Genomic DNA, 11,822 nt, shown 5'->3' on the forward strand with positions numbered 1-11,822 from the left:
TGAAGAATTTTATCCACCCTTTCTGCGATGAATAAAGATGTAAGGGCAACTTGAGACTCAGGAAAGAGGCGTTCACTAAATACATAAACAACAAAGGAGAGCATGACAAAAAAAATTACAAAGAGGTCAGGAAAATAGTCAAAAAACAATTAGGAAGGCAAAGAGGAATTATGAAGTTAAATTATCAAGGAATATAAAAAGAAATAGTAAAATATTCTACACCTATACATAACAAAAGAAAAATCAAAATCGGAATAGGGCCACTAAGGGATGGACCAGATAAGCTCACAGGCCGCCACAGTGAAATGGCAGAAATATTAAATAATTACTTTGTCTCAGTATTCCCAGGGAGACGGATCAGGTGGACTTGACAGTAGAAGAGATCGAAAATAATATAAATACATTTAAGATACAAAGGGGAGTTATAATTGAAAAACTAACAAAACTCAGAGAGGATAAAAGCCTTGGTCCAGATGGTTGCATCTGCGTATATTAAAAGAATCGAGGGAAGAGATAGCAGAAGCACTATTACACATATATAATAACTCATTAGAAAAGGGAGTAGCGGCAGAGGACTGGAGAATAGCTAATGTTATACCTATATTTAAAAACGAAGATAGAACAAGCCCAGGGAACTATAGACCTGTCATCTTTAAGATGACAGATCTATAGTTCCCTGGGCTTGTTGTAGGAAACATAATGGAATGCTTACTGAATGAGGTAATAGAAAAACATCTGGAAATGAAATAAAGAATAGTCAGAAGGTATTTCAAAACGGAATGTCATGCTTGACCAACTTCATTGAATTCTTTGAAGGGATAACAGAAAGAGTATACAAGGGTAATGCTGTAGATGTAATATATTTAGATTTCCAAAAGGCGTTCGATAAGGTATCACATAATTGACTGATGAATAAGTTCAGAGCATGTGGAGTCAGTGGAAAAATAGCAGAAAGGATAGCAAGCTGGCTACAAAACAGAAAAGAGAGAGTAGGGATAAAGGGTAGCTATTCAGGGGTGGGCAGTGGTGTTCCACCAGGATCGGTATTGGGACCACTGTTGTTCACAATATACATTAATGATTTGGATTCGGGAATCAGCAGTACAATTTAAAAATTTGCGGACGACACTAAATTAGGGGGAGAAGTTAACACAGGAGGACTGCAACAAATTACAGCAAGACATTAATAAACTTGCTGAGTGGGCATTTAAATGGCAAATGCATTTCAATGTAGAAAAGTATGAGGTGGTACATTTTAGTAGAAGGAATAAGGAAGTTGCAAAATCCTGGAAAATAAAAATCTAAATGAGGTAGAGGAGCAAAGGTACCTAGGGGTACACATATACAATTCACTAAAAGTAGCAACACAGGTTAATAAGGCCATAAAAAAGACAAACCAGGCATTGGGGTTCATTTCTAGAGGGATAGAAATGAAAAGCAGGACAGTAATGGTAAACTGCTACAGAACCTTGGTTAGACCACACTTAGAATACTGTGTGCAGTTCTGGTCCCCACATTATTGAAGGGATGTAGAGGCACTGGAGAGGGTGCAAAGGAGATTCACAAGGATGATCCCAGAACTCAGAGGTTATAACCATCAGGAAAGGCTGAATATGCTTGGACTCTTTTCTCTTGAAAAGAGGAGGGTAAGGGGTGACCTGATAGATATCTGTAAAGTGATAAAAGGTTTTGATAGGGTAGACATAGGGAAGATGTTTCCACTTGTGGGGAGACCAAAACCCAGGGCCATCAATATAAAATAGTCACAAATAGATGAAATAGAGAAGTCAGAAGAAATTTCTTCACACAGAGCAGTGGGAATGTGGAACATGCTACCACAAGGAGTTGTTGAGGCAAATGGCATAGATGTATTTAAGGGAAAATTAGATAGGTACATGAGGGAGAAATGAATAGAAGGTCCTGCTTGAAAGTTTAGTTGAGGAAGGGCAGGAGGAGCCTCATGTGGAGCATAAAGACCGGCGTAGACCAGTTGGGCCGAATGGCCTGTTTCTGTGCTGTATATTCTAATGTATTCTAGTGTACTTCCCAGTAGAATCGATATTGATTCTATTGTATCTATGCGTATGTACAGTGGTGAGGGAATGTACCTCCAGTAAGAAAGTGACCATTAAAAATGAAAGAGGAGGAATAGTGGGTAATATGGTTTAGGTTCTGTTTGCTAAGCAGAGAAGTAATAACAATAGTAGTAGTTGGTCAGGGGAAACCCAGAAGTCAGGTTAGGCAGTACGAGTTAGGTAGTAGGCTAATAGCTGGTTGTGTCTGTTGAGTTTACTGGAGCCACTCTCTGTGACTTAGTGTCACCATTGTCGATTGAATATTGCTGTATATGACTGGTTGAGTCTGAGGGTTTACCGGATGCCAGTCCCTGTTTAGTGTTGGTAATACGAGTGTCAGTTGTCTCTGAGGGGTATTTCTAGAGACTGATCTTTCTAGTATATGTCAAGGTGTAATCCCAGGTCTATTGTTTCGTCTGAAGTACAAATGTCCTGGATGTGAGGTAACCTTCTGCAATTGAACGACAACAAGACCGAGGCTCTCCTGATTGGTGCCCATCAGTGCCTCCACACCTCAGGCACAGACAGTATCATTATCCATGGATGCACATTCCATCTCACTGAGTCAGTCCAGAACCGTGGGTCTTGTTTAATCCTCAACTGTCCTTCCTACCCCACATCCGACCCACTCTACCTTGCCCCACCTCCGTAATATCACCCGACTCCACCACTGTCTCACCCCTCAGGCTGCTGAAACCCTCATCCACGCATTCAACACATCGAGGCTAGACTACGCCAACTCCCTGCTTGTCAGTCTTACCAAATATTACCTCCACAAGCTGCAGATCATCCAGAACTCTGTAGCTTGTGTCCTCTCCCTCACCCTCTACGACCTATGACCCCATCACCTCCACCCATACCCCAGAGGATAGAGTGCAAAATCTTCATCCTGTCCTTCAAGGCACTCCACGGACTTGCTCCTCCCTATCTCTGCAACCTGCTGACCCCTCACTGATGAAGACCCGGAAAAGAGCATCGTGGAGCAAGATTAGCTTCTCTCTTTATTTTGGTTGTGATGGCCCAGATCACTTCTTTGATTGAGCACGGAAGGAGCAATGAGACTTTGGACCTTTGAAGCTGTATCATCAACTCCTATCTGTATCAAAACACATTTTACTGCCTCCAATGCCATTCCACTGATCCTCACATCTGACTTGGACTTCGGAACCCAAATTCAAATTCGGAACCCAGTTCAAATTTGAAAAAGACTTTCCGATCTGATTTATACTAGAATTGTACCTTACTTCCGTGTTTCATTTTGATAGAAAAAACTGTGCTTCCTTGTCCTCCCTGCTTTCATTTAATATAAGCTGTTTAGAAGCCAAAATGCAAATAATTGTGCCTGCCTCACTACATTTATTGCATTTTGCCTTTTGATATTGTTTAAATTATTAAAACATTCCTTGCATTTAATATAGCAGCTTTCATATCATAAGAAGTTTCAAAGCACCTCACATAATTTTAGTGTAAAGTGATGACATTTTGTAGGCAAATATGGCAGTAAAGTTACACTCAGAAATGTAACTCATGAAGTGAGCAACTAATTTTATTTGGAGAATTGTCGTCCAAGACACTGGAAGAAACTATTTTCTTTTCAAATAGTATCATGGAATCTTTCACGTCCATCTGACCAGGCAGATGAGACTTTGGCTTATTGTCTCATCCGAAGGAGCATCTCCAAAGACATCCAAATATATCTCTCTGCCTCCACCCTTGATTCCAAGGCCACTCTGCTGTCCTAACAAAATGTCTGTCATCAAGTCTCATACTGCAGGTCACTGAAACCTTCAAATACGCATTCGTAATATCCAGGTTTGACTATGCAAACTCGATGATTCTCGGTCTCCCCAACTCCTCCCTCCATAGGCTGCAGATCATCTAGAAATCTGAAGCCCATGTCTTCTCCCAAACCAGGCTCTGTGACCCTATCACCCCCATCCTCGCCCAACTCCATTGGCTTCCCATCTCACAGAGAATACAGTTCAAGATCCTGGTCCTCACCTTCAGAGCTCTCCATGGCCTTGCTCATCCCTACCTCTAAGACCACCTAACCCCCTACCAACCAAAGTAAATCCAGTTTAAAAAACAAATACAAAATGCTAATATCTCGTTGCAAGCCAAATAAAGTAATTAAAGGCAATTTGCATGTGTCTTTGTCTGTGTGTGTGTGTGCCTGATACCTGGGATTAAAAAAGGCATTGTGGATTCCGTTTCATTTCGCTGTTACTACTACTATGAATAATTCTCAGATTTCATATAACGCCTTATCACGTCTTCGAGGTGTCTCAAACGCTTCACAGAATATACTGTAAAATGAATTGACTGTGTATTTTATGGGCGAAACGCAGCAATCAATCCCCAAATTATTATTGTTTTATTATTTTGGTGGGGGAGGGATTATTACCCCCAGAGAATCGATCCACCAATCGACTAACAACCATGTTCCTACTTACTGCTAGGTAAACAGAGGGGTATGAAGTAAGGAAACTTACCCAACATTTCGCCCTGCCTGGAATTGAACTAAGCTCTCTCGCTTGCGAGGCTAGTGCTCAAACCACTGAGCTACAGGACTCCACATCATTGGTTACTCAGTTGATGACTGTTCTGGTCTTTGCATGAATAAAATGCTTATGTAACAAATTTATTTAACCATTGGAACCAGACCCCTGGTATATTGGCTCTACACCCTGCTGAGCTGGTTATACATGAGATCATTTATCATGGGGGTGTTGATGGGTATTGTTAGGTTTCCTAGGAAATATTGTAACACTAGTTCCAATAATCCAACAAGCACCAACAAGCCAGTCTGGCTCATCAGCACGACCTGGGGGAATGGCAGACCAGTGTACAGCATTTCAGACCCAAGCTGGGGTCAGGGGGGGGAGAAGGGAGAGAAGAGGAAGAGGGGTGGCCGATGGCATGGTCGAAGAGTAGGATCTTGAGGCGGGACTTGAAGGAGGTTAAGGAGGGGACAAGGTGGAGTGATTGGTGGATAGAATTCCAGAGGTTGGGGGCAGAGTGGCTGAAGTCTCTCCCACCAATGGTGGGGCAGGTGGGTTGGGGGATGTGTAGGAGGCCGGAGCCGGGTGAGCGGAGGGAGCGGGTGGGTTGGTAAGGGGTTAGGAGGTCGCAGAGGTAGGGTGGGGTGAGGCCATGGAGGGCTTTGTAGGTGAGAACCAGGAACTTGAACTGGATCCTCTGAAGGATAGGGAGTCAATGGAGTTGGGCGAGAGTGGGGGAGATGGGGTAAACAATCAATAACACTAAGAAGCAAATAATATCAATGCTAAGCAATCAATATTTCAAGGGACAAATGTAGGAAGTAAATAGCCATAAAAGTATATTTTGTATATATATATAAAGTATAAGTTTCTATGTCAATGGATCATAAAAGCATAGCTATCGTCACAAAGATGTAACTTTTGCTGAAGCAACCTTCGTTATTGAAACAGACGAAAACAGAGAAACTAATTGTGTAAGTAATGTTTCTACATTGAGATTGTATTTCGGTTTTCTTTCCCCTTTGCCACACCTACCTTATCTGCTGCTGTAGCTTTTCCCCTTTGCCACACCTACCTTATCTGCTGCAGTAGATTTTCCTGTAACTGCTGGAAACAGTCCACCTTGAAGCAGAACACATGACAAAAAATCAACTTGGTTTTTGCATTTCAATGTAGTTCACTGAATGCATTTTCTCCTCTGTGGTTCTGTGCTCCAGCTTATCATCTGTCACTGAATTGTCCAGATGCTCTCCCACTGAAACCTGCTCCACTTGCCCTACTTCATTCCCCAAAACTAGATCTAGCACTGCTTCCTTCCTTGTTGGGCTGGAAACGTACTGATCAAGAAAGTTATCCTGTATGCGTTTTAGGAATATTTCCCCTGCTTGCCCTTTGCGCTGTTGCTTTGCCAGTTTATGTTGGGAAAATTGAAGTCCCCCATTATCACGACCCTATTGGCCTTGCATTTGTCTGAGATCTGCTTGCAGATCTGCTCATTTATTTCCTTCCCACTATTTGGTGGTCTATAGTATACCCCTACCAGTGTTACAGCTCCTTTTTTGTTCCTTAACTCTAACCAGATAGATTCCATTTGGGGGCCCTCCAGCACGTCAACCCTTTCCACGGTTATAACTGTATTCTTGATTAACATTGCCACAACCCCTCCTTCTTTTCCTTCCCTATCCCTCCTGAATACATTATAGCCAGGAATATCCAACTCCCATTCCTGTCCTTGCTTGAGCCAAATCTCTGTTACTGCTACTACATCATATCGCCGTACGACCACTTGAGCTTGCAGCTCACCAATCTTGTTTGCTAAACTCCGTGCATTTAGGCACATGCACTCCAAGACCAACTTGACCTGTTCTGCACTTCCCCCGCTTTTTTTCCTCCATTTTCTAGCTCTCCGTTTTTTGCATTCCCTTCCCCCCTCAAAACTAGTTTAAACCTTCCCCAACAGCATTAGATAGCCTGTCTGCAAGCACATTCGCCCCAGCCCTGTTTAGGCCAAGCATTCACATGCTTGATCCTGCCACTCTGGTACTTATTTGCCCGAGGCACAGGGAGTAATCCAGAGATCACCACCTTAGATGTTCGATTCTTTAGTATGTATTCCCCAGCTTTTGATACTGACCCTGTAGAGTCTCAGCACTTTTTTTACCAATATCATGGATCCCCACCTGGACTACCACTTCTGGATGTTCGCCTTCCCCCTGAAGAATTTTATCCACCCTTTCTGCGATGAATAAAGATGTAAGGGCAACTTGAGACTCAGGAAAGAGGCGTTCACTAAATACATAAACAACAAAGGAGAGCATGACAAAAAAAATTACAAAGAGGTCAGGAAAATAGTCAAAAAACAATTAGGAAGGCAAAGAGGAATTATGAAGTTAAATTATCAAGGAATATAAAAAGAAATAGTAAAATATTCTACACCTATACATAACAAAAGAAAAATCAAAATCGGAATAGGGCCACTAAGGGATGGACCAGATAAGCTCACAGGCCGCCACAGTGAAATGGCAGAAATATTAAATAATTACTTTGTCTCAGTATTCCCCAGGGAGACGGATCAGGTGGACTTGACAGTAGAAGAGATCGAAAATAATATAAATACATTTATAATAATAATAATAATAATAATAATCCTTGCATTTGATATAGCGCTTTTCACGTCGGGAGGACGTCCCAAAGCGCTTCACAGAACACACTGTAAAGTGAATTGACTGTATATTTGTGTCGAACGCGGCAGCCAATTGCGCACAACAATGTCCCACAAACAGTCGTAGATTGAAAATGACCAATTTATTATTGTTTTTGGTTTTGGAGGGATTATTATTAGGCTCTGTGTGGAGTAAGGAAACTTGCCCAAGGTTTCGCCCTCTGCCTGGAATTGAACTCAGGTCTCTCGCTTGCAAAGCGAGTGCTCTAACCACTGAGCTACAGGACTCCACTTTTTTATTTGGGGATTGTTGGCCAGGGAATTTTTACCCCTTCTGCTACCTCTTTGCCCGTCTTCAGATAGCACCTGAAGGCTCCATTTAAGATACAAAGGGGAGATATAATTGAAAAACTAACAAAACTCAGAGAGGATAAAAGCCTTGGTCCAGATGGTTGCATCTGCGTATATTAAAAGAATCGAGGGAAGAGATAGCAGAAGCACTATTACACATATATAATAACTCATTAGAAAAGGGAGTAGCGGCAGAGGACTGGAGAATAGCTAATGTTATACCTATATTTAAAAACGAAGATAGAACAAGCCCAGGGAACTATAGACCTGTCATCTTTAAGATGACAGATCTATAGTTCCCTGGGCTTGTTGTAGGAAACATAATGGAATGCTTACTGAATGAGGTAATAGAAAAACATCTGGAAATGAAATAAAGAATAGTCAGAAGGTATTTCAAAACGGAATGTCATGCTTGACCAACTTCATTGAATTCTTTGAAGGGATAACAGAAAGAGTATACAAGGGTAATGCTGTAGATGTAATATATTTAGATTTCCAAAAGGCGTTCGATAAGGTATCACATAATAGACTAATGAATAAGTTCAGAGCATGTGGAGTCAGTGGAAAAATAGCAGAAAGGATAGCAAGCTGGCTACAAAACAGAAAAGAGAGAGTAGGGATAAAGGGTAGCTATTCAGGGGTGGGCAGTGGTGTTCCACCAGGATCGGTATTGGGACCACTGTTGTTCACAATATACATTAATGATTTGGATTCGGGAATCAGCAGTACAATTTAAAAATTTGCGGACGACACTAAATTAGGGGGAGAAGTTAACACAGGAGGACTGCAACAAATTACAGCAAGACATTAATAAACTTGCTGAGTGGGCATTTAAATGGCAAATGGCAACAAGCACCAACAAGCCAGTCTGGCTCATCAGCACGACCTGGGGGAATGGCAGACCAGTGTACAGCATTTCAGACCCAAGCTGGGGTCAGGGGGGGAGAAGGGAGAGAAGAGGAAGAGGGGTGGCTGATGGCATGGTCGAAGAGTAGGATCTTGAGGCGGGACTTGAAGGAGGCTAAGGAGGGGACAAGGTGGAGTGATTGGTGGATAGAATTCCAGAGGTTGGGGGCAGAGTGGCCGGGTGAGCGGAGGGAGCGGGTGGGTTGGTAAGGGGTTAGGAGGTCGCAGAGGTAGGGTGGGGTGAGGCCATGGAGGGCTTTGTAGGTGAGAACCAGGAACTTGAACTGGATTCTCTGAAGGATAGGGAGTCAATGGAGTTGGGCGAGAGTGGGGGAGATGGGGTAAACAATCAATAACACTAAGAAGCAAATAATATCAATGCTAAGCAATCAATATTTCAAGGGACAAATGTAGGAAGTAAATAGCCATAAAAGTATATTTTGTATATATATATAAAGTATAAGTTTCTATGTCAATGGATCATAAAAGCATAGCTATCGTCACAAAGATGTAACTTTTGCTGAAGCAACCTTCGTTATTGAAACAGACGAAAACAGAGAAACTAATTGTGTAAGTAATGTTTCTACATTGAGATTGTATTTCGGTTTTCTTTCCCCTTTGCCACACCTACCTTATCTGCTGCTGTAGCTTTTCCCCTTTGCCACACCTACCTTATCTGCTGCTGTAGATTTTCCTGTAACTGCTGGAAACAGTCCACCTTGAAGCAGAACACATGACAAAAAATCAACTTGGTTTTTGCATTTCAATGTAGTTCACTGAATGCATTTTCTCCTCTGTGGTTCTGTGCTCCAGCTTATCATCTGTCACTGAATTGACACCAGATATCACAGCAGTTTCAGAATTCTATTCCTGGAACAAAACCATTTGATACAATGAAACTTGAACCAAAATCAAGGTTTAATTATTTCTTGAGCAGGGCTCCATTATCATGATTCTCTCTTCTCCACTGTCCCTATGCGCTGGGCAGACCCCTTATGTCACAGTGACCAGAAGTATATGATGCAATCTAGGTGAGGCCTGACCAGAATAACAAACCACCAGAGTATGAGGTCTTGGGATCAAAATTGATTTAGCAATACAGATCAATAATCTGTTTGCCCTGTTAAGTCACACTGTTTAACATACTCGGAAATGAGTCAACTAATAGCACTAATAGTACCCTGCATGAAGGCCGTTATATAAATGCAAGTTTTTGTTGCTGTTGTTGTAATACCGTTTGATCTCTTTCAGATTCTCTGCTCAGTCTGTCATCTCCCCTATAATCTCCATTAGCTGTGTTATTATACTATGGGTAAAGTGTGCTGCATTTCACACCATATTCATTCTTTCTAATTAATACAAGGAACGGGTTAAGAAGCACCACAAACTTTACCTTTATATTGATATCACAGGTGAAGTTACTGATGGGGATAAGGTATCTTCTGAAATACAAATCACACTTTATAAAGAAATAATAATCCTTGAATTTCATATAGCGCATAATCATGTTGAAATGTTTCAAAGCGCTTCACAGGATTATACAGCTAAGTGCTAACTGTGTATTTATGAATCATATTTCTTGTTTCTCCAACACTCACTTATTTATACCCATAAAACAGATCAAATAGTCCACAATAGAGTTCAGCCAAACATAGAGTGTCGTACAACTAAACTGCACAACAGATTTAGATGAACTGTAACTCGCAAAAAAAATGACAATAGACATATTGTCAAACTCTAAAAGGAAGGCATCTGCCTATCTTGGAAAATATTTTTTTTTGACTTGTTGCACATAAAATTCCTTGTCCTTGTAGATCTAAATCAATCCTGTAAGACAGGCTGCTCTGACGCCACATTGTGAGTTACAGTAAGACACTGAAATAATTATCTGTAGTTGCAACACTGATACTAATTTTGTAACGAGATTGATTAAAGCAGCATTGGTGTTTAAATTACAGAGGTACATTGAGATCATGGAATTATAGAATCATAGAATTATACAGCACAGAAGGAAGCCATTCGGCCCATCGTGTCTGTGCCGGCTCTTTGAAAGAGCTACAAATCGATCCCACTCCCCCGCGCTCTCCTCATAGCCCTGCAAACTTGTCCTCCCAAATAATTATCTACTTCGCTTTTAAAAGTTGTTATCAAATCGGCTCCAAGCAGTGCATTCCAGTTCCAAACAACTCGGTGTGTGAAAAAAGTTCTCCTTTGCACCTTCTCTAATCCAATGCCTTGACATCCTTCCTAAAGTGTGGTGCCCAGAACTGAACACAGTAATCTAACTGAAGCCTAATCAGTGTTTTATAAAGGTTCATCATAACTTCCTGACTTTGTATTCTATGCCCCTATTTATAAAGCCTAGAATCCCGTATGCTTTTTTAACAACTTGATCTACCTGTCCTGCCACTTCAAAGATTTACTTATATGAAACCCCAGGTCTCTCTATTCCTTCACCCCCTTTAAGATTATACCACATAGTTTATATTGCCTCTCCTCATTCTTCCTCCCAAAATGCATCACTTTGCATTTATCCATATTAAACTTCATCTGCCACATGTCTGCCCATTTTACCAGTCTGTCTATGTCCTCTTGTAGTCCTCACCTTTAAGGCCATCCATGGCCTTGCCCCCTCCTACCTCTCTGACCTGCTGACTCCCTACCAACCTGCCCGCTCCCTCCATTCATCAGGCTCTGGCCTGCTCCATGTCTCCCACCTGACCCGCCCTACCAACGGTGGCCAAGCTTTCAGCCTCTCTGCTCCCACACTCGGAACTCCATCCCACAGTCCCTTGGCCTCGCTTCCTCCCTTGCCTCCTTCAAGGCCGGTCTCAAGACCCTTCTCTTCGACCGTGCCTTTGGTCTCCCTCCCACCTCTCTGCCTTCCCTCACCCCTACACCACCTCTCCCCCATGCTCGGGCCCCGACACCTGACTGTTCAGTGCTTTGGGATGTCCTCCCGACGTGAAAGGCGCTCTATAAATGTAGTTTTGTTGTTGCTACTATTACCTTCACTGTTTATTACTTTTCTTAGCTTAGTATCATCTGAAAACTTGAAGATTGTACTCCCTATACCCAGTCCAGGTCATTTATATAGATCACAAAGAGCAATGTCCCAATACCGATCCCTGGGAACACCACCACACACTTCCCTCCAGTCAGAAAAACATGCGTTCTGCCCTGCCATATTCCCAGATATGTTTTAAATATTTTAAGTTAAATAGCATATATTTTATAATTATAAAAGTCCACCGAAGTCCAGCTCACCTAATTCCTTAACAGAATGCTCGGTCTGCTCCAACTCACATTGCTGGGCTCTGCTCAAGA

At 42.0% G+C, this 11,822-nt stretch overlaps 1 long non-coding RNA gene across 2 annotated transcripts in view; it reads right to left on the reverse strand.

The window, feature by feature from the left end:
* LOC103171692 overlaps window positions 1-11,822 on the reverse strand; it is a 26,889-nt gene continuing 15,067 nt past the window's right edge. The window contains exons 6-9 of one of the 2 annotated variants that reach the window (XR_006084975.1): window positions 9,167-9,213; window positions 6,757-6,865; window positions 5,612-5,698; window positions 1-75 (exon numbers count right to left, since the gene is read on the reverse strand). This is a non-coding gene — a long non-coding RNA (uncharacterized LOC103171692). The remainder of the gene's footprint in view (window positions 76-5,611; window positions 5,699-6,756; window positions 6,866-9,166; window positions 9,214-11,822) is intronic. The other variant, XR_006084976.1, reaches the window with a different exon arrangement.

The sequence above is a fragment of the Callorhinchus milii genome, unplaced genomic scaffold, assembly GCF_018977255.1.
Source record: "Callorhinchus milii isolate IMCB2004 unplaced genomic scaffold, IMCB_Cmil_1.0 Scaffold3, whole genome shotgun sequence".
In the NCBI taxonomy this organism is placed as follows: Eukaryota; Metazoa; Chordata; class Chondrichthyes; order Chimaeriformes; family Callorhinchidae; genus Callorhinchus; species Callorhinchus milii.